The sequence below is a fragment of the Sceloporus occidentalis genome, unplaced genomic scaffold, assembly GCF_023333645.1.
Source record: "Sceloporus occidentalis isolate IW3139 unplaced genomic scaffold, rSceOcc1.0.p SCAF_3, whole genome shotgun sequence".
Taxonomy (NCBI): domain Eukaryota; kingdom Metazoa; phylum Chordata; class Lepidosauria; order Squamata; family Phrynosomatidae; genus Sceloporus; species Sceloporus occidentalis.
Window position 1 is genome coordinate 134,468,338 of NW_028316983.1, and position 24,480 is coordinate 134,492,817.

Consider the following 24,480-nt stretch of genomic DNA (forward strand, 5'->3'; position numbering starts at 1 on the left):
TAGGGCCACGGAATGTAGTTGCTGTGGCTCTGATCCGGCAGTGAAAGGGCGAGGGGGGGGGGGGTCTGAAGTAGCTAAAAGATCAATGGAGTGAAAAAGGTTATGCTAAGAAATTTAAGTTGCCTCATTCTGATCTAACATTAAAGTGGAAGAACCTTCAGCCTGTATTCAGCCTGGCAACCCTAAATAACATTTTTGGAAATCCAAAATATTATTTGGGAGATTTTTGACCATTTTTGGATTGAAATGTATTTATTTTTTTTTTTTTTTTGGTAAAATCTTTTAAAAAGAAATGAAAAAGGAACTCATTAGCAATGAATGATGCAACAAGTAACTCTTTTAATAATGTGTGATGATAATAAATGATCAAAAAGGGGGGAAAAAAGCAAGCAAGCAACAGATTACTGCCAAACAGCCCCAAGTTAATTCCCACAAAGCTAGTTTTAGTGCAGAATTCAAACAGATCTGCAAACCTGCAGGTAAAACTTTTACTAATTGGGCAGTATTTTATATATATAAATGGGATTTATACAAGTGGGATGTATAAAAACTAGATTTGTCCCCCACCCAAGAGTATTTTGGAGTAAAACCATTTTAAATACATCCTGAGGCCTTCTGGCTTTTTTCATTATTTTAAATACCTTGTTTTTTAAATCACCTTAATAAATGCATCATTCCCTACACCAGAGGACACATTTCCCCCCCAGATGATTCTTCTTCCAAACTGTGGCTTGACTCAGTGGAAAATTCAGTCTTAAAAGCCCAATTCCTTTCCGCCCCACTTTAGCAAAATGAACAGAAGTATCAACAGGTCTTGCTGTTACTCAATTAGAGAACTGACACTGTAAACCTCCCAGGCTATAATCCATTGTTCTCTATCCACTTGTGATATCTCCTATTTCCATATACTGGAGTTCAAGGCTCACTTTGGTTCATTTCCATCCTCTTAATTCAAAGAGAGTATGACCCCACATCTACACAGCCATTTGCTAATTACATGCAGTTGCTGTGTGATTATCAAGTGAAGCTCGACTGCTTTTGCTAATGGATTTGTTTTTCATGCTGGTCTTTGTGTGCTTCAAAGAGACAATGGGACTTGGTTGTCCTAGAATATTTTGATGGTGAGGTGAAGGGGAAATATGATATACAAGAGAGAGCGAGAGAAAGCGAGAAAATGTACTAGGATTATATTCCCTACACAAATAGAAATCTATGTCCAATCTAGGATCAGGTTTCTACATATTTGATTTGATGTTATGATTCAAATGAGCTTTAATAGGTTAAATAAGTAGCTCAATCAATTAACATTTTAGTTGATTAATCTATTTAGGTAGTCTGAATTGTGAAACTGATTATTAAGAGCACATTCTGTTTATTTTAATTAAGGCTATTTTGATTCTTCCATGTTACTGTATTCAGGCTGCAAGCAAATAGGTGTAGCACAGTGGTTTGAGTGCTGGAGACCAGGGTTTGATTTGTTTGCTTGGCCATGAAACCCACTGGGTGAATTTGGACAAGTCACATGCTCTCAGCCTCTGGAGAAGGCCATAGTAAACCTTCTCTGAACAAATCTTGCCAAAAACAAAAAACCCAACCCCATGATAGATTCGCCTTAGGTTCATCATAAATTGGAAATTACATGAAGGCACACAACAACAAAACAAATGATATGGAGGTTCATGTTGGGCTGGAGACACTGACAACCTGAATTCATCTTCCTTATTAGGTAGGGCACACATATTTCTATATTTGGCAATTTGAGGGAGTTCATGGAGTCAACTGATCTATCTGCCTGCTCAAGGGAAAGGAGTTTTTCTCCTTCACTCCTTTTCTATGCAGATTGTGTGTTACCTTAAGATGATGAGGTCATATCAACAATTAGGTAGAAACCCTAAATGACTATGGATTGAATATCCCTCAATGAGCATTCTGAAATCCAAAATACTCCAAAATCTAAAATTGTTCCCCTTGGTTTTCTGAGATAGCAACTCTCTGTTTATTTATTGTATACAAAATTTGTTTCATGCACAAAATTATTAAAAATATTATGTATAAAATTATCTTCTGGCTATGTCTATAAAGTCTATATGAAACTTAAATGAATTTCATGTTTAGACTTGGGTCCCATCCATCTCCAAGATATCTCATTCTGTATATGCAAATATTCCAAAATCTGGGATCCACAATCCAAAATACTTTGTGTTACAAGCATTTCAGAAAAGGGAGACCCAACTTGTACCATTTGTTTGTTTCATTAGAAAAAAGAAAGATTAGAAAGCAGTGAACAAGGTATAAAAGACATCAAAATATTTTTGGGTCTAATTTAGGACTTAAAACTTGTGTAGAGTTTGATTTCTCAAAAGTTTCATTTTAATCTTGTATCATGGCAAATTTTTGAAAGTCAAAGTTTAGATATAAGAACAAGATTACAGAATAAGAGTTACAATGCATGCAGCTGTAGTCAAGCATTTTGGCTGGGTGGTCCCAAGAAAGCTTAACTTTCCTGTTGAAGTCAATGAGAAATATTTCATAAATTATTTACTGCACCATAGACTTCCTTTTATAAACTCATAAAAACACTTGATGGGTATGCAAAAAAAGCTTTCTTAATCGTAGTTTCACAACACAATTTTTCAAAGAGAGAAAATGCAACACATTTAAACCTATTTTGGATCACTGCAATGGATTTTATGTGTGGTTGCCTATGAAAAGTGCTCAAAAACTTCCAATAGTCCAAAGATATTTTTTAAACAAGAAGTGGTTATAGGGCTGTGGCAACTGCTGCCTCTCATGTCAGAGGAGTCGTGGATCTACTCCAGGAAATTACTGTGAACTTTAAAGGTGGTATTCCAGGGGCTTCACCCTATTCCCAGTATAGGTTTGGCCCCATGGTTATCTCCTTTAAGGTTCACATTAAATGCCAAAGTGGGTTTGGCAGCCCAATTGATTTGTTCCAATAGCCCTACTTATTAGCTATTGTACAAATCTTGAATATTGAACAAATCTTGGCCACCTATCTATTTCTAGGCACAATGCAAGGTGCTAATTAAATGGTCTAGAAAATCTAATATGACTTCAGTCCAGGTTCTCTGAAGGACTGTATTCCCCCATGTGAGACTGGTCAGACTTTTCAGATCCTCGAGAAAGGCTTTTCTCTCAGTTCTGCCACCCTCACCAGCCCATCAAGTGGAGTTTTCTCAATGCTGCTCTCAGGCCCTGAAATTCCCTCCTAAGGGAGCAAGGCTGCTTCCCCATGTCCTTCATTGGGAAGCAGAGACTTTTTTGTTTTGTTCTGTTTGTCTCAGCAAGCTTTTGAGGACTGTCTGTTCCTAAGAAAGGGGCTCTTCATAATTTGCTGACCAGTGGGGCCTTGGTGTCAAACTCCATTAATTCTGCAGTGTAGATGCAGCCCAAGTCTCCATTAAAATGTCCAGTTATCATATTTGTTTTAAAAAATCAATAATACTTTTGTAATTTGTGTAAACAATTCTGGTAATGACATCAACCAAGAAAGAAAAATGAGGAGTGTTGCTACTGTTAGATTGGAAAGGGCATTGCCCCTCAAACTCCAACCATAGAATCATAGAGTTGGAAGAGACCACAAGGGCCATCAAGTCCAACCATGCAGGAAATCTCAAACAAAGCACTCCCTTTGAAAGATGACCACCCAGCCTCTGTTTAAAAACTTCCAAAGAAGATGACTCCAACACACTCTGAGGGTGGACCACAATGAAGGATTTCTGCTACTGTCTGTCCCACCTCAATTCTGGTCCTCACAGACATTTGTGGTGGCCATATTGAAGATTCTATTTGTTCTTCATGCCCCTGTGTCCCTAGGCCAGTGATGGTGAACCTTTTAGAGGCCGAGTGCCCAACCTGCAACCCCAAACCCACTTATTTATTGCAAAGTGCCATGTCCATCTGGCTTTCTAGTAACAAACTCTGGCTAACTCTGCGCTGGGGCGACGGCACATGTGCCCACAGAGAGGACTCTGAGTGCCATCTCTGGCACATGTGCCATAGGTTCGCCATCACTGCCCTAGGCTATGCCACTGTTAAAGGCAAAACAGACTTTGACCTTCATTCAAATTTGCATCTTTTCCATGCTTTAAAAATGTAAAGCATTGTACATTGGTTGACAGGTTTTATAGTGCCCACATCTTAAAAACAAAACAAAACAGTAAACTGAAATTGTGATTATTGCAATGGACCAATCGGGATTTTCTTTGAAGCTTCTGTTAAATTAGGGTTTGCACTCCTCCTTTTCTGCTAGTCATGAGACTTGGAGCAAGACTCCATCACAGCAATGGATCAACAACTTGGGTGGGTGTAGTTGTTTTCTTCAGACACCATCAGTGTCACTCTGAAAGGGATCAAAAGCGGTGGTTACTATACATAGCAAAGATGCACTTTTCACAAACTGGATTTTCGGGGGGGGGGGGGGTATTGCATTTAATAGAATTTAGTGGCATGCTCCCTGTAACCAGCATATGCCACTGTGGATCTTGTTTACTGAAGATCAGAAACTGTATAACATCAACAGTTGGTTTCAAATAGTATTTATTACCTTCCAGAACCACAACAGTTATTATAATGGACTATTTGGCCAAAGGAAACAATGGAAGCTGCCATTGTCTGTCATCTCATAAATTAAAAAGACAAAATCCTAGGGGCAGGGAAAGCACAGCTTTAACTGAGGCTGGAAACCATTTCCCTCACCTTGGCTACAGAGATAACATAGATCCGAAGTTCACACATGGACATCTGTTATTTGATGGAGTCAGCTGGAAAAGCCAGAAACAGGTAATAGCCCACAAACAATTTCTTTGCATTTAAGCATTGCTATGGCTCATACACACAACCCTGCACATGTTGAAAGAAGCAAAGTGACTCCTCGCATCACCTTCCATCTATAGATACAGAAAATCATTTCTCTCATGTGACTTCCCATCAGAAAAAGGGAAGGGACTGCATGTTTTTGGTGGTAGATGGGTTTAGCTTGCATGCCCCCCCCCCCCAAAAAAAACCCTTTACACGGTTTTTTTTTTAAAAAAAAGAGGTCTCCACAATACCAGGAGGACTGAAAGGTTCAAACTTTCAAGAGTAATTAATCACTTGAAATGTTTGCAAGGCAGAGGGGAAACATTTGAGGAGGAAATTAAGCTGCTTCTTTGAAATCAGATTTCCTTTAAAATAAATGTAGTTTCTCCCTATAGAGGGGAAGTACCTTATTTCTGAATACAAGCCAGGGGAAAGTCACCCTAATCATGAATAAAATCAGTGTGTTCACCCACATTCTTACAACAAACTGGGGATAAAGTTCTTGAATGCACAGCAGCCAGGATGGGCTTCATTTCTGATAGGAAGGAACACAGATAACATTTGACTAAAATGCGAAAAGGCCTGAACTTTACTACTCTGATCATAGTATGGGGTCTGGATCCTGGTGTCAGTCAATCTACCTGCTGTCTGATGCAAACCAGTCCAACCAGCCAGTCTTCTGGGTCGATCTGGAATGACAGATCTGGTTTCCGCTCAGGAAGAAACCACCATGGGTTCCCCTACCACCTGGGAGAGAACCATCAGTCCCCAACTTGGATCATGGTTGCCTACATCCCCAAAGTCCCTTAAGAATATATGGTGGACTCACCAGCCCTATCTTCTTTCAAGCTGGATGTGACCCTCATGCCACAGCTGCCCAAAGTTTTGACAAATAAGCATAACAAAACAATAACAGGTACAATAATCTACACTGATAGGCAGGGTTGACAGTTGAAGCCAACTGGTTGTTGGTGCATTTGGGAACTGTTTAAAGGGACAGGGCAAGGAGCAGACAGGTGTGAACCCCCTCCTCCCAAAAACAACTAACAAATATATTTCCTTCCAAGGAGCAACTAGGTTACCAGAGGGTGCAAACCTGAATTATTACACTGAAAGAGAGGATGAATCCTCTGCTTGTTCCCAACCCCTGCCCTCTGCCAACCTACAAGGCTGCACCTGACTGCCTGGCCTTCCTGTGTTTTCTCAGAGCCTGAAAAACAATCCAGGCTTCTGGTAAGGAGAAGGGAACAAGGTGCCCTGGATGTGGCACCAATTCCTGTTCAATCCACGACTGTGAGCCACAAATTGGTGCTCCTGGAAAGTCTGGTAATGCTCTCCAAGAAAGTGCCATTGATGTACATATGTTGTATGAAAGAACGATGGTGGGATCTTGCAAAGAGGTATTTGAACTTAACATGTTCTAGAATTTCTGCTTACAAATGGAGAAAGGCAAGGGTGTCTCCACCCTCATCCAACAAATTTAATTTTTTTTTAAAAAAACTAGTTTTGAGGGGGAAATGGACTCATCAGATTTATGGGATCAGTTGATGACCGCCTAGTTAGTTCAATTTATAACTCACTTTTCTCCTGGTATGAGATCCAAAGCAGCATATAATAATTTAAAATAGAAGTGTAGGTAAAATCTTATTCTGTATAAGTTTAAAGCAATTAAACAACAGTTCTCTTTAAAAGGTGCATGGATTAAAAAAGGGCTTAAAATACATTTTAAAAAATAAATAAATAAAACTTTTATTTGTATCCCGCTTTTCTGCTGCAAGGCAATCAAAGCGGGTTACATGTTTAAAATAGCCCAAATATACAATACGTGATACATGTACAATACAATGTCTAACACACACACTCTTTAAAAGAATTAAACATAATATAATTAAAATTGATCTGTTAAAATAAAGCATTATTAACAATACAATAATCCAATGGGCAAAGTGGTGGCATAATCCATAAAATGGGGAGAATTCATTCATAGCTGTCATTCTATTCAGGGAAGGCCTGCTGGAAGAGATGTTTTAACAACTTTTTTAAAGATGTCTAAGCTGGTAATTTGATGGATCTCCTCCAGCAAGCCATTCCATAGTCTGGGAGCAGTTGCAGAAAATGTCCTTTGGAAGGTTGCAGTTAGTCTGGTCTTTATCAGCTGCAATACATTCCTTCCAGAGGACCTGAGAGTGCGGGGTGGTTTATATAGAAGTAGGTGATCCCTTAGATAGGTTGAACCCAAGGGATGTAGGGCTTTAAAGGTGATAACCAACACTTTGTACTGTGCCCAGAAACCAATAAGCAGCCAGTGGAGTGTCTTTAAGATAGGTGTTATATGGTCACTCCTAGATTTTCCAGTGACCAACCTAGCTGCCATATTCTGTACTAATTGAAGCTTCCGAACTAAGAACAAGGATAGCCCCATGTAGAATGCACTACAGAAATCGAGTCGTGACATTACCAGTGTATGTACTACAGTTTCAAGGTCCCTTACTTCCAGGAAAGGGCTAATAGCAGGTGCTCCTGACCGTCGCATTTACCTGATTTGTCATCTAAAGTGCCGGGTCTAGGAGCACCCCCAGACTGTAAACACAGTCCTTTGAGGAGAGCATGACCCCATCCAGGACTGGAGGTTACAACCCAGTATGTGGTTTGGGGGGCCCTACCGTAGGTACCTCCATTTTGTCTGGATTCAATTTGAGTCTATTTTTTCTCATCTAGTCCATTATTGCTTCAAGACACTGACTGATAGGAGAAATGTCATCTGTCGTCAAAGCTGCTGACCAAGACATGGAGAAGTATATTTGGGTATCATCAGCGTGCTGATAACACCCTGCCCCATGTCTGCAAATAATTTCCCCAGCGGTTTCATATATATATTGAATAGCATTGGGGACAGGATGGTGCCTTGAGGGATGCCACAATTAAGCTCCCTTTTTGAGGAACGACTGTCCCCCGAGCATCTGGAATCTACCTGAGAGGAAGGAACAGAACCACTACAATGCAGTGCCTCCAATTCCTAACTCTCTCAGGAGTACCAAGAGGATGTCATGATCTATTGTATCAAAAGCTGCTGAGAGGTCTAAAAGCACCACCAGGGAACTTTATTGCACCACAGGCTCCAGGCAGGGATGAGAATGGAAGGAACCAGGAACGAGTGTGGAACTAGTGGGGGACGCATTTTACTGCATGCAAAGTCCTTCACTTATTCCGTTCTGTTCCCCATCCGTTCTCCATCCGTTCCAGAGGGGGTGATTTTTGAGAACTGTTCAAAATAGTTCTCAAAAATCTCCTCCTCTGGGGACAGATTGGGAACGGAAGGGCTGGGAATGGAATGAGTGAGGGACTTCCTTGTGTGCAGTAAAATGTGTCCCCCACTCGTTCCGTTCCCTTCCAGGGTCCTTTTGTTCCATTCCCGTCCCTGCCTGGAGCCCTGTGCGATAAAGATCAGGGTCATGCTTCCTCTGTCAATGCCTAGATGAAGGTAATTAGCCAGAGCAACCATGGCAGTCTCCACCCCATATCCTGCCCTGAAGCCGGTTTGAAATGGATCTAGATAAACAGTGTCATCCAAGATCACTTGGAGTTGGAGGGTGACAGACCTCTCGATCACCTTGCTCAAGAATGGCAGATGAGACACTGGCCTATAGTTTTTCATATCCAGGTGGTCCAGGGAAGGTTTTTTTCAGGAGTGGTCTAATGATTAAAATATAACTGACAAAATAATGATGATGTAACTGACAATAGGTCAATGCATTTTCACAAAGCATATAGAAACATATTAGAGTATTTAAATAAAAACAATTTTAACAAGACACTATTGTATTCTCTTACATGTTAAAGTGGAACACAATGAATATTATTACATTTACCCCCTCCCCCTCAAAAAAACAAAAAACAAACCCAAACAAACATGTTTCCTTTCAGTGAGCATCTAGGTTACCCAGAAGTGCAAACCTCAGTTATTTCATTGAGAGAGAGGGTGCAGTATTATAGAGGAGATCCTCACTTCCTTGGGGGTGGAATTTGCACTCTTGTTCAAAACAAAGTATATTTGAGTTTCATAAAGGTAACTATTTGCCCTTTTTGCTCTTGCAGTGATATATCTGTGTGCGCTCTTAGCCACTTTGCTACAGTACACCAGTTTCTATTGTTTCTTCCTGACGTTTAATCGTTTTAAATAAAGAGGGATTTATTTATTTTTTTTTAAAAAAAAACCCAAACAGCGAAACAGATGTCTGTCATGCACAGTTTCTCACTTTGTAAGGATTATTTTTGTGACAGGACTTAAAATACAAATAGTTTAACAGATATAAAAATAATAGGTTTCTCCTCACTGAATATTGTTTACACTCCACCATCACAATATGTTTCAGAACTTACTTCTCAAAACTCTTCAGAGCTGTCAACATCACTCAGATGTTGGAATTTATATTATCCCCAAAGAGTCAAAATGCTAGATTATATATATACAAAGCCAGGAGAAACCCAGCATGGGATAGTTTGGTAATAGATAGCAAGGATTTCCTGGACATGCATGCTGGGTTTTCCACTTAGTGTTCAAAGAAGCTAATATTACACTGGGCTTCAGGGACATGATGGCTCAGCGGTTAAGACACTGACTCTGATTAGTGAGCTCCCATCACTAATGGAAAGGTCAGCAGATTGGCAGTTTGAGGCCCAAGAGCCACATGATGGAGTGAGCTCCCATCACTAGTCCCAGCTCCTGCCAACCTAGCATTTTGAAAACATGTAAATGTGCAAGAAGATAAATACTGTAGGTATCACTTTGATAGGAAGGTAACAGCATTCCATGTACCTCGGCATTTAGTTATGCTGGTACATGACCACAGAATTGTCTTTGACAATGCTGGCTCCCTTGGCTTAGTAACAGAGATGAGCACCACCCCCTACAGTTGGACACAAGTAGACAATCATTTCAAAGGGGAACCTTTACCTTTCCATAGTTACATATTTCCTGCCAGTGCATCCTATTCCCTCTCCTGTTCACAATTTCATGTGTGTGATTAAGATACTCTCCCAAAGCACTAAATGTTATTAAAAATTATGATTGCCATTATGCTTTAGTGTAAGCACTAAAAATAAGCTTTCAAATTAAATTAATTCAGATTTGAATTGAAATCAAGGCCATGGGAAAGACAGTGTAAAGGAGATGCATGCTTACAAAAATGAGAACTCTCTCTTTTGGTGTTAGCTGCTTTCAAATCGATCCCAACTTATGTCAGGCCCATGAATGAGACATCTCTTATTCTCTGCCTCTCTGTTCAGGTCCTGCAGACTCATGCCCATGATCTCCCTGATTGAGTCTTGCTTGTCCTCTCTTCCTACTTCCCTCTATCTTCCCCAGCATAATTGTCTTTTCTTATGAGCCATGCCTTCTCATTATGTGGCCAAAGTATGAGAGACTCATTTTAATCATCAATTTAATCACCTTGGCTTCTGGGGAGGTTCTGGCTTGATCTGTTCTAGGACCCATTTGTTTGTACCTTTAGCTGTCCATTGTATTTTCAGCACTCTTCTCTGATTAATTAAGATAAAGATTTTACAACTCTACCTTGGGTTATTTACATAAACCCAGATTTAGGTGGTACTATGCTATGTACGATTAGGACTAGACAAAAAGTTTCATATCTGACAAAGAAACAAAATGTTTCTGTCACAGCCTGCATCTGAATAACAAGAAGAAGAGTAGTCATAGGAAAAACTTAATTAGGAGAGACAGGCATTCAGTATTTAGTACAATTTCCAAATGAAGTTTTGGAGGTAACCTTATCTCTTTTTGTATGTCCACAGATTTGGATGGTGATGGGGGGTTGGAATTTATAATTAAAGCCTGTAACACCTGAAAAAATCATGATATCTGTGCAAAGCTTGAATCCTTGGTAGTAGGTTACTTTAAAATTGTGTATCTCCAAAACCTTTGTTGAGCATTTGGTGATGGTGTGGACTTCTGCAATTTGTGAAACTCCATTTTAATCTTTGGGGTTATGAATGGAGGATATGATGTTCAGTGTTTTAAGGCTTTTTTCAGCCTTAAACATGCTAGCCCCTTTCCCCTGATAATTTTGCCAAAATTGTTCCCATGGTCCATAGGGGATAGGGTTTTCCCCCCCAATAAAAACCTAAATTCTAGGGTACAGTGGTATTAGAGCCTGTGGGTTGCACATTGTCTAGTTTGATCTTAGAACTCAGCTGTTTCATAAGGCAATACAGAACAAATACATTGGGCATGTTTTTGGCACTGTTTCAGCCCCAGCTAGATTTGGGTATGATAGGCCAAGGGAAGGGTGGATGGATAGGGGATAAAGTGTTGGGGCCACACAGGTGCCCCCCCCAGACCTCTCCAAGGGACACACCTTTCCATGCCAAACAACATATTTTTTCTTACTGACAAAGGTTCCTCATGCCCTCTAGAGCATTGATGGTAAACCTTTTTGGGTCCACGTGCCGGTGACGGGGCTTCTGCCCTCTGGAGGCAGGACTTCTGCCCCCAGGGGCGGGACTGCTGCACTCCAGAGGTGGGGTTTCCAGGGCAAGACTTCTACCCCACCCTTTCCCCGGCCTCCAGCTGTCTCTGAGAGACAGCTCGAAGCCGAGGAAGGTCCAGGAGTGGGGGTGATGGGTATGCACCCATTGCTCCTCCTGCTGCTGCTGCCCTTCCTTCAGCCTGTAGCTATCTCTGAGAGGTAGCTGGGGATCAGACAGGGCCCATGGGGAGGAGGAGGAGGAGTGAGCACGTGCCCCATCCTCCTCCCTCTGGAGACAGCTGTAGGCTGGGAAAGATCTCTGAGGAGGAGCAACTGGTGCATGCCAGTTGCTCCTCCCCCCTCGCCCTTTTCACAGCTTCCTGCAGAGAGGCAGCTGAAGGCTAGGAGGGGCTGGGAGGAGGTGCCAGAGACGCAAGCCTATGGCTTCTTCTCCCCAGTTCCATTTTTTGGGTTCCAGATGTCTTGAAGAGACAACTGGAGGCCAGGAAACAGCAGGGAGGAAGAGGAATGGCTATGCATGTGCCTCTTCCTCTTTCCCCCTGGCCCATGCCCAGCGAAATGGTTCCATGTGCCACCTGTGGAATGTGTGTCATAGGTTCTCCATCAAGGCTCTAGGGGGTAAGGGGAACAGTATGATTTAAAAGGGATTTTTTTATTTTTATTTTTATTTTATTTTTTGGAAAACCAATGGCCAAAATCTTTTCTAGATGAGATACCCCACCCCAGAGCTAAAACAGCTCAGGGAGGCAAAAAAATCTGCCTGAGAATTCTAAATACCCCTCCTTAAAACTGCCAATACCAGAATGCAACAGGAGGCAGCTAGAGGAGTCAAAGTGGAATAGTAGCACTTTAAGAGTATAGTGTGATAAACATCATAGAGTTGGAAGAGACTACAAAGGCCATCCAGTCCAACCCCCCTGCCATGCAGGAAATCACAATCAAAGCATACCCAACAGATGGCCATCCAGCCTCTGTTGGAAGACCTCCAAGGAAGGAGATTCCACTACACTCCGAGGAAGAGTGTTCCACTGTCAGACAGCCCTTACTGTCAGGAAGTTCCTCCTAATGTTGAGGTGGAATCTCTTTTCCTGTAGCTTGCATCCATTGCTCCAGGTCCTAGTCTCTGGAGCAGCAGAAAATGAGCTTGCTCCCTCCTCAATATGACATCCCTTCAAGTATTTAAACAGGGCTATCATATCCCCTCTTAACCTTCTCTTCTCCATCCCCAGTTCCCTGAGTCTTTCCTCATAGGGCGTGGTTTCCAGACCCTTCACCTTTTTAGTCACTCTCCTTTGGACACACTCTAGTTTCTCAATGTCCTTTACAAATTGTGGTGCCCAGAACTGGACACAGTATTCCAGGTGGGGTCTGGCCAAAGCAGAATAGAGTGGCATGATTACTTCCCTTGATCTAGAGAACATACTTTTATTGATGCAGCCTAAAATTGCATTGGCTTTTTTAGCTGCTGCATCGCATTGTTGACTCATGTTCAACTTGTGGCCTCCTTGGACTTCTAGATTCCTTTCACACATAGTCTCGTTCAACCAGGTGTCCCCCATCCGATATTTGTTCATTTCATTTTTCCGCCCTAAATGTAGTACCTTACATTTCTCCCTGTTCATTTTGTTAGCTTTGGTCCCGCTTCCTAGTCTAGTCAGGTCATTTTGAATTTGGATCCTGTCCTCTGGGGTGTTAGCTATTCCTCCTAATTTGGTGTCATCTACAAATTTGATATGTATGCCCCCAATTCTGTCATCCAAGTCATTTAATTTATACATTATTTTTGAGTATTACATATATTGCTGCAATAGCTCTTTGACAGTATTATTTCTAACTACTGAGATGTTAAAATGTATTTGGGTTTTTTTAAAAAAATGTAACACCAAGATTGAGAAGCCCAGTCCCGATCTGGCGCTACAGCCTTGTTTGGAGCCTTATAGATGTGGAGCCATAGTGGGGAGGCTTAAGCTTTTCTTCTCCTGCCATATCGCTGACAAAAATCATGCACTTGTAGTGAAAATCCCCCCCCCCTCAGAAGTATTATCACAATGATTTTGGAATTTTTCATATTTTTGGTAGTTTTGGTAATAATTTTTGTTTGTTTGTGCAGTTCATCACTTGACGTCCTGCTGAAACAGTGATAAACAAGTATGTTTATGCTACCACTTTAAACCCAAACTAGGGAATATCTATCAGCCTGCCACAGAAAAGGACTGAAGTTGTCTAAAGAATGGCTTTTGCCTGCTAAATCATAACATATCGCCAAAAGTCAAGAACATTTCTGCAAAGTAAATGAAGCCCATTCAATGAATATTTGTTTCTATCATCTCCCCAATCATTTGGGATACATCTGGTGCCAGGAATTAATTAGAAGATCTATATTTATTCCTAGACCTTCATCATTTTGCCCAGTTCAGTGATTTAGATAAAGTGCTAAGTGACACCAATTTAGTCCCTCGAAGGGTTCATTTGTGACAGACATGGAGAGAATTCATTTGAGCAAATGAGCTCTCAGATGAAAATAAAGTAAGAAGAGATGGTCCAGACTTGTCCCCCTCCACCTCCCAGATATTTAATAAGAATGGACAGAATGAGAGGTCCTAGTCCTGAAGTACACAAGTACTTCTTAAGTACATACCTGTGTTTTTGCAAATATTAGTCTTAAAGAGACACTTTCCACAGTGTAGTGCAGTCTGAGTTCATCAAAACGAATACAGTTTTCTGTTGCTGAGCAAACTGCTTCCTTCCAATTACATTTGCCCTACAGTCTAGTTTAATATAGGCCCTTATCACACAGAGCTTTTGCTGCTCTGATCCGAAGCCACTGCAGGTCCAATCATGCAAATTCACATTAAAATGTGATGTATTATCACACGTGGTTGCTTTCTGGGGGGGGGGGCATTCTGAGGCGGATCCACAGTCAATCCAAAGTGACTCCTGATTTTTGTGAATTTGGTAACAAGCAAATTCACAAAAATTGTTTCCAAGCTCACTTCGATTTCAATCCGAATTGGTCTGGTGTGGAATGCAACTTTGCTTCTGTCCTGGTACACCCCCCCAAAACCTCCAAGATCCCACATTTCCCATGATGCTGCACTGCAATTTTATCCCATTTGCTTCTGGTGCTTCTTCAAGAATGGAGGGCACGTTTGGATGTGGCTGACAGGGATGAAGGGAATGAAACAGGAGGCTGGGGGGAGAGATGGGAGCAACGGAGGGGGCCATCAGAGGCTGGGGCGAGCAACAAACTCCAACTCCCAGAATTCCATAGCCACGAGCCAAACACTCCACAACAAACTCCAGCTCCCAGAATTCCATAGCCTCGAGCCAAGGACTCCACAACAAACTCAAACTCCCAGAATTCTATAGCCTTGAGCCAAGGACCCCACAACAAACTCCAATTCCCAGAATTCCATAGCACTGGCCCTGGACAGTGAAAGTGGAGTCAAACTGGATTACTCCCCCAGTGTGGATGCAACCTAAGAGAAGGCAACCGTTACAAAGGGAAGGAGAGTGGATTGGATTCGAGGAGGTGGTATTTCAGGGAGCATGGAGAATAAGGGAAACCAGATCATTTCTACACTCCTCCAAAAGGGGTCTCCTTAAGATCCAAAGAATTTACTTCCAAGTAAACCTGCAGCTTCTACACTGATTATTTTGCAGTGAAAGAATTTATTATTATTATTATTATTATTATTATTAAGGAATTATTATTATTATTATTAAAAATTCCTTTCACTGCATAATAATAATAATAATAATAATAATAATAATAATAATAATAATACATTTGGATGAAGCAGAGGGCATGTAGGGATAGGTGACATTCCCTATCATTCACGTGAGGCTAGAATTCACGTGAAACTGGAACCAGGAAGTGGTCCCCTGCTTCACCTCAGAAGTGCACAAGTTCATGATGCGTTCAGAGCCCCACTGAGCATGCACAAAGGTCCCAATTCGAATAGTTGAATCTGCATGGTATGTACTGGTGTAATAATTTAATGTGCACTCGCTCCGCTTTGACTCAGGAATCACCACAATTTCGTTCTTCACGTGTGATAATTCATCATGTGAATTGCCTTGGGTTCGAATTAACTCTGCTTCCTTTTCACTTTGGATTGGCTCTGAATTGGAGTTCCAGTCTCATGTGTGATAAGGGCAATACGTGGGAAGACCCCAGAGGGACAAAAACCTTCTAACTCTCCCCTTTTAGCAGAGATATCCCTGGTTAATCCTCTGCCATCTCTCTCTGTTGCTTTTAAAATGTCTTGTATTCTCTCTCCTCCTGCTGCTTTCCCCCTTCATCCTCAACATTCTGTTGCTGCAAATTGAGTTCAAAGCACAAAAGTAGTTTACACTCAATTAACTCAGCAGGAAGGAGAGGGGAGGGGAAGGGGGAAGCAGTCTTACCCTTCCCAGTAGGTTCAGGCAAAAATAACTGCTGCAACTGCTCCAAGCTTTGCAACAGGATATCTTGTCCAAATCCATCTGCAAAAGTAGGCTCAAGTCTACGAAAGCTCATGCTAGTCTCAAAGGTGTTGCAAAAACCATTTACATACATCCTGGGCAATATGACTCCAAATTACATCTTGAGGTAAACAAAAAGAATAAATACATCTTGTAAGAAGCAGGTGAAAGAAGTGCCCTAAAACTTATGAGGATTCGAATAATATATTACATAATATGCTTATTGTTAATTGTGTTGTGCCCATGCATAGACACAGAGATTGTATCTACTGATTAGGGTCTTTTCATTTTTTCACACTTTCCTGAACTCAGTTTATATATTCTGGTGTTTCTCTGTTTAAAATAGTAGTTTTGTGTACTCCTGCTCATTAACAACTTTGCCCTTATTTGCCTTTTGATCTTCCTCTCATGTTGCTCAGCCACACATGTCCCAGTTTGTATATGTGAAACGAAATGTTGAAGAGGGTGATATCTTAACAGACCAGAGTGGTGATATGCTAAATCTCAGCATACCCAACCCTTTTATAAGAACCAATATGAATGAGACAAGGCAAAACACAACATACGTCTTGAGAGCAGAATTATTGGGACATAAGACAGCAGGTGAATTGAACGCACACACACACCGATCATAATATTTGGTTTGTTCTGTAGATTAGGTCCCTTTCATGGACTGAAAATACTGGTTGTGCTGGGCTTGAAGGAGAAGGGGGTCAGAAGTATGCCCATGGAGCATTATGCTTCACCAGCCTAATGTAGGGCTGGATGATGTATTATAGTTGAAGTCTCTCCCATCAGATATTCCTTTGTGTGCTGAAGAGGCAACTTTTATTAACCCAATGGACAAGCACCAGGGCCAGCCTCTGTTTGGACATTAAACCATAATATATTTTCTTGCAGGAGGATGTCACCTGCTGGCCCCAGCTCTGATTGCAGTCAAAGAAAAGCTGGCATTTTCTGGCAGACTTCTCATAGCTGCTTCTCTGGAAGATACCACACCCCAGTAGTCATCTCACCAGTTCTGAACACTCCATCACCGTCTTGATCTCAAGGATCCCAAGAAGAGAGGCATCAGCAAGTCTGGGCTGAAGACCAAATTCAAAAATGCTATTCAACCTGGTCTTCCATCTCTGAGTTTTACTTGAGAGGAGGAGACATGCACTCTCTAGTCTTATAGCCCTCAGTCTTGCCAGTGTAAATGGGGAATCTCTCCACACTTCTCAGGGTTGATAAAAGTGGGACTGCAATCTTCTGTCTTCCCTACTTTTGGGTATGCCTCATGAACACCCTGATTTGATTATGTTGTCTCCAGCAGTTCTCTTCTCAGACATGGTGTGCAGACTATCACTCATAAGGGAATGGGAAGCAGTGTTGTTGAACTATCTTTCTCTGCAGCTCATTTTCCTCCTTGTCACCAGCCTATTGCATGCTCACTGCTTGATGACTGAAATATTGGAGTGATGCTTATCATTTCCCAGCTGGCTTTTATTGCCAGAGGACAGCCTAAAATAAAAGGGGAAATGGTGATAACTAAGGGTATACAAAGCTACCGTTACTCATAAATCTGTAAGGCAAACAAAACCTCTCTGAAAGTAATGGTAATAGTCAAGACATAAACAACTAGCAAAATTAAAATTATACCTTTAAATTACACTATCATATACACAGCCTAAATGCATTCACATTTACATCATTTCATATACCGAAAAGTGAAAAATGTAAATTTGGTAAGATGTGATGTTTTTAGAGAAAATTTTGAAAGAAGAATAATAATAGTTCTTTGTGGGGGTTTTGGGCTATGTGGCTATTTTCTAGAAGAGTTTATTCCCGGCTTTTCGCCAGCATCTGTGGCTGACATCTTCATTCTCTGAACATGCCAGCCACAGATGCTGGTGAAACATTGGGAATAAACTCTTCTAGAACATGGTCACATAGCTTGAAAACCCCACAAAAAACTATGGATGCCACGCTGGCCATGAAAGCCTTCAGCTTCACAAAAAGAATAATTTTATAAAATGAAATTTTAAAATTTAAAATTTATATTGTTGTTTGTTAAAAAAAAAAAACCTCAGGCATCTCCTTTCTCCTCCCACTGAGTCTCTCCGCATTCATACCATCTCTTCAGTGTTTTAAAGGGGTGCAGACAAATACCACGGCCCATTTCTGCCCAAAGGCAGATGTTTGGGGAGCATTGGTGTCAACCCCATTATGACTGTTGCCGAGTGTGTTCTCCACCCCCTGTGCCCCTAATGATACCCATGCGTTTTAAAATGTGGCTTAAACCAAATGATTAAGCAGAAAAAAATTGGTTTTTTTAATCATTACCTATATTTTTAAGGTCTGCTTTTATTATTATTTTCCAACCCTCTTACTTGAACAAAACCACTATTTGAATTTAAACATTTTAATTTTAACACTTTATTGACAGTTGTTCATTGTTAGACCAGTATCAAATGTCAATTGCTTTTACTTTAGGGAAAAAATGTCATTCTGAAACAAATCCTTCAATTAATATAAATTCAACCAAAACAACTAGCTTTAAAAGAGCACTTTTAAAAGAACAATATTATTTTAGCTAGTGGCCATAACAGCTGAACTGCAGTTTGCTACTTAATTTTTTTATTTAGTCCTATATTGGTATAGTTCCATGCTTCTATATATAAGGTACCAACTTGTCAATATAATTCACAAAGTCAGCTAAGTTGAGAAATCCCCCTGTGCAGGGGAATTCACCAATTGCCCATTAGAAGGGAATTCCCATGGTATTATTCCACATCCTTTCTGCTTGTGGTCTTGATTTGAGTGAGCAGTGAGATGAGTGGAAAGAAGAAAGACTTAGCCAGACTCTTTTAATGAGATAAAAAATGAGAGCAGAACAGAATGTAGAATCAAGTGCAAGAAATGTGGATATGAATTTGAATTAAAACATTAATACAAAAAGTAAAACTGGTTCAAACCAAAACCCAAATCAAGTTTAAACAACAACAAAAGCCCATGCTTTTTAAAACTGTTTTTCCAAACCCTGCAGTATACAGACATTATACTTCCATTTCCTCCATCTTTCTCCCCTCCCCTTCCCCACTTGCTATATTAAACAGAGCTCCAGTTTTCTTCTGGAGAAGGGGATCAAGAAGACTAGAATAGAGGGAATTGGTGGAGACACAGAAGAAAGTATGCTTTGTGTGAAATAAAAAGGAGGAAGGGATGGAGAGAGAGAACAAAAAAACGTGGCAGCACCTTTAAGACTTACCGGGTTTTATCCATTAATCCTCTTGCAAAGAGATTGCCCTGTTTGTCCAATGTAGAGTGTGGAGGAGCATTGCTGGGATAGGATGTCATATATCACATTGGAGGCAGAGCAAGTAAAAGCACCTCTGATGTTTTGGGTGATGTTATTTGCTCCTGTCATATTGCTCCCAGAGTAGATGTTGGGACAGAGTTGGCGGAGCTTATCACTCACCTGGAGCCAGGATGCAGAATGGAGGTGGGGATTATTGCTCACTAAATTGCCACCAAACCACCGGCCACCATCAGCCTGGGTCCAAGCCATGTCCCAGCCATGCTCCACTAGCACTTTTTAGAAGTTGGAAAGCTTCCAGGTGGCTGGAGCCCGTTTAAAAAGGTGAGTGATAAGCTCCGGCATCTGGGTTTATGGCAGGGTCATTTCCCTGTATTATCATCCATATTATGTATCCTGTTGTGATTATCTGTTTAAGATTTGGAGGCTGTCTTTAAGCCAATAAAGGCCAGCCTCCCAGAGCTGGTGCGAGGGCTGTGTACATCTCCAGAATTGGTTATAGTTTGTTGATGATGCATTTGAGTGGTCTCAGCAGGGGACCGTCGGTGACCATTAGGGATGTTCTGTCATTTTTTATTTTGGTCTGTCTCGTAGTCATTAGTTCCTGGATATTAATCTTGCTTGTTGATTTTTTTCTTCACCTTAATAGGTGGGTATTGTCATTAGAAAAATGGCTGTTATAAATTCAAAAGTTTTGAATTTCAGTCTTTGGGTCTGAGACAAAGCAGATGCAGTTGTCTCAGAAGGCTTGGCTGTAAAGATTAGATTTATAGTGGAAACTGGAGGCAAGTACAGTGTGTCCATGCCATACACGGGCTTGCCGTATGTGGCTTTGAACGTATGCATATGACAAGCCATGGAGGACAAAATGGGAATGTGCCACCATAGCAAATAAAGGAATTTAACGCTCCACTAGCACTTTTTAGAAGTTGGAAAGCTTCCCGTGTCCTGGCTCCACAGCTTCTTGCATGGTCTGCCACACCAAGATGCTACTTCTGAATGTCAAGGGACCCTCTAGATCGGTCAGCATTTGCTATAGTGCAAGGGTGGGATACAGGTGAGAGGGGAAGTTCATGGCCTTTCTGTGTATCCACAAGGCTCCTTGAACTCCAGGAACTATTTTCAGGGTGTATAGGTATAGCTCAGATTACATTTATAAGCATATTGTGTAGGGAGCTGAGCTTGGAAAACTTATTTTTTTGGACAACACAATTCAGAATCTTTTCAGCCACTGGCTTTTGGACTTGTAATCCAATTTTTTTTTTTACTCCATTGGATTCAATAAGATTTAGTCTCCTGCAGAGGTTGGGAAATGACTTTTTGGGCTGTAAATTCCAGAATTCCAGAAATGAGGATACTTTCTTCACTGTCATTTTTATAGGCCCCACTAGGTCAATATATATATATATTCTTCCCAATACATGTTTGTATTCTAGCAACATTAATTCCTGGGTGGCAGAGATTGTTTCTCACACTGTAAGTTAAATGTTGGAAGAAGAAAGCTTGCCTCTGCAAAAATAGTTCAAGGTTAAAAAACAAAAGAGAGACATTTCTTGCACAGGAAAAAGACTGCTCGCTGAAGTACAATCGTTTTGCCAGCGTGTCGCACCAAATTAAATGTTTGGTTATAGGTTTTCCAAGCAGCCAAAAGGTATGAAAGATTGTGCTGTGCTAAACCTCAAGTCATCACTTCTCTTGCCCCATCCTGACATACACCCTGCCAGGAAGAAGATTAATAAATGATTATTTCCCATCAGCATACCTCTGTGGTGGGCAAAACTAGGGAAGAGGAAACACCTTTAAATGGACACATATTTCATTGTAGACTTTAACCTTCTTTGCATCTGTTCCCCCAGCATACACCCAAACAGCCGTGTTGTCAATATGATCAGGACAAACAGGAAAGCTCAGGAAGCAAAACCCACAGACCATCTGCCTGTTTGATGTTTCTAACATTGCCAAAGTCAACAAGTAGAAGGTGGCAACATGAAACAAAAATGGTCTTGCCTCCTGGTGAATCACTCTCATGGGAATGGCACTGCACTGATTTCTACATGTGGGTTTTTTCATGCCAATCTGCTGGCCTCTTGGCATAGAAAAGGCTCTTCTTTGATCCTGTCCCTGTTTGACAGCGCTTTGACTGTCATGGCTCCATCCTATGGAATTCTGGATTTGTATTTTGTTTTGGCACCAGGTTTCTATGACAGAGAAGGCTAAATGTCTCATGAAATTACCAATCCCATAAATTGATAATATTGAACCATGGTAGTGAAAGCAGTGTCAAACTGCATTAATCCCACAGTGTAGAGGAAACCTTTAATGATCCATTGCACATCTCTTATTTTCTTTGCCTTTTTCCCATGCTACCTTTGGTTTTCAAATTCTAGAAAAGAGGAGGGCAGATGGGAGTAGGGAGACAAATGGGTATCTGTGTGGTTAATAAAGAATGAGCTTTCTGTTGAAGAGAATAAGAGAAGAGTGTTTGAATAAGTTCAGCGTGCCAAGAGTGAATTAGTTCTTGCCAAAGTGGTGTTGCAAATATACTGGACTGAATCTCAGCTGCACTATTAATAATCTTAAAAATATGTGAGAGGAATCTGCTATTGATTCATGGTAAACCAACCTGGAATAAAAGCCTACAACCTCTCAATTGTCTCTTGAAGAAAATAATGGTCAGGGGTGGAGAACTGCAGAAGATGGAGATAAAGAATAGTTTTTCTAAAAAAAACAATAATGCTGAATGTGGTTTCACAATTCCTATTAGCCAACCTTTGAAAAAGTCCCTATTTGAACTACACTTCCAGAATCTTACAGACTGAATGTGGAGATGCACACAGCATATGTGCCCCCCTGATGGATCTAATCCAACACCAGTGCTGATTGAAATGCAACAGCTAATAACTAGGAAGCAGGGCCTTCTTTGTTGTGGTAACTATCTCATGAAATGTGCTCACAAAGGACATTATCAGGCTCTGATACTTTACTCTTTTAAATTCTCAGGGAAAGCCTAGGTGACTAAGGAGATTATCACATTACATTTGCTCCTGGCATAGATGTGGGACGTAACTTTAAGAAGGTGGATCTTATCACATTCACTCATTGCCAGGCAGCAGGCAGCCCTTTTGCAACCTGGGCTTCTGCCACAACTTTTCAAGAATGGGAAAGTCCCATTCATGAGAAGATGGGAGAGAAGCCCGGAGAAGCCTGGTTTGTAAATGGGCTGCCTGCTGCCCAGTGACAGGTGAATGCAATAAGATCTGCCTTCTTAAAGTTACATCCCGCATATATGCCAGGAGCAAAAGTAATGTGATAATCTCCTACTACACACTGCTTTTAAACCATAATTAGATCCAGGAAAAAAAGTGGCTTTGGTGATATTTATCACACAGTGACACCTTTGACTCATAAATGATGTGTTCCCCAATCATGATTATTTTAAAAAAAAACTGTTGTAAGATTATCATAAACTTTATACTGTATTTACTGTATGATGTGCTTTTATATAAGCTGCATTGAATTCATTTTGTGGAAAGAGTAGGATATAAATTTCACAAATAAATAAAATGCACAAGAGCAAATTAACTTGTTTCTTGTCAGCTGGCAATCTTGTGTATATAATATTTCTTCTGTCCCACTTTTGATATCAGTCAGACAGGTTTTTGTAATAATATAAAATCTTAAAAGCCTTCTTAATAGAGGGGAAAATAAAGTGAGTCATAAAATATCAGCTGTAATCCCTTCTTTAAGCCAGCTGCAAACTGCTAGCCAAAAATGTCAGTTTTCCATCTCATTGTGGTAGATGGCACAGACAGAATGAAATTGTGGGGCTTGGGAACTATGAAAAAAAATCTCAGAAAAGTCTTCTAAGCACATCTGTTCCTTTTGGTCTTCTTCAATCTGGGAACCAGAGGTGATGGGATAGTCCATGTAAGTGAGTAACTTGGCTGGCTTAGAAAATAATGCTTTCCCTTCACAGCCAGTTTAGAAACACAGCCAGCTAACAGGGAATCGAAACAGATCATTCCATGTCCAGCATCCAAATGCAAGCTACTGACCTATTTGCAAGCCAATTAAAATGGCAGGCTAGTATATTTTGTTACTAACAAAAATATGACCACAGTAGAGATACAGTCGGCCCTTCTTATACATTTTTTATACATGGATTCAAGCATCCACGGTTTGAAAATGTTAAAAAAAAAAGTATAAATTTCAAATATCAAACCTTGATTTTCCATTTTTTATAAGGGACACCATTTTGTTATGTCATTATATTTAATGGGGCTTGAGCATCCACGGATTTTGTTATCCACGGTGGATCTTGGAACCAAATCCCAACATATAACAAGGGTCCACTGTACATGGACCTGATCCCCTTCCTCACCAGCATTCCCTTCTCCTTTTGTGTCGTATCTTTTTAGACGGTAAGCCTTACAGCAGAGAACCATCTAATGAAAAATAATAATAATTGTAAGCCACTCTGAGAGCCTTTAGGGCTGAAGGACGGGGTATAAATACCATAAATAAATAATAAATACATTAATTCCGTCTAGACAATGAGGAAATCAAAGACCAAACTATCTAAAAATACAAATGCCAAAATACCTGAGGGAACCATTTACCTGAGCTAGATTTGATGAGCTTGACACCATGGTAAGATATGGTAGATTACTGGTATTCCTTATGATGAGCGAACTTGTATTTGTGGAGACCAAGAGATTGAAGATTTAGCTCATATTCTATTCAAGTGTAATTTGTACCAACAGGAAAGAGACTAGTATCTTGGTCTCAATATCAAAAGATCAATGTTCTGGGATACCCATGTTAGAACTTCATACTTCATGAATGGTCAAGATTCAAAAATGTCTATTACCACAACTCGGTTTCTATGTAAAGCAATACAGTTGAGAGCTAGATATGTGGGGACAATTGGGGTCAACTGTAGAGGTGTTGAGGAATTTTGATGCATAATTGATGTTCAATGTTTTGTTTTATGTACTATTATTTTAAAACTGTATTTTCCCCCCTCTCTCTTTTACCCATTTTTGTACTTTGAATCTTTTATATAGATTTTTAAAATTAAGTTTTATAATTCTGCTTCATTTATGGGTATTTTACTTACACTGTATGACATTTACATGGTATCTATGGCGTGTTTTATGTTTTGTGTTATTTTGAGATGGCCTAGGGGCTAATCAATAAATATTGATATTGATATTGAAATCAAAATAGTTAAAGAATTCCCATACTTAGAATAAAATATTGACCAGAATGGTGACTGCAGTCAAGAAACAAGAAGATGATTAAGAATGGGAAGGGCAGCTATGAAAGAACTAGAAAAGCTCCTGAAGAGTAAAGATATACAACTGAGCACAAAAGTTAGAATTGTCC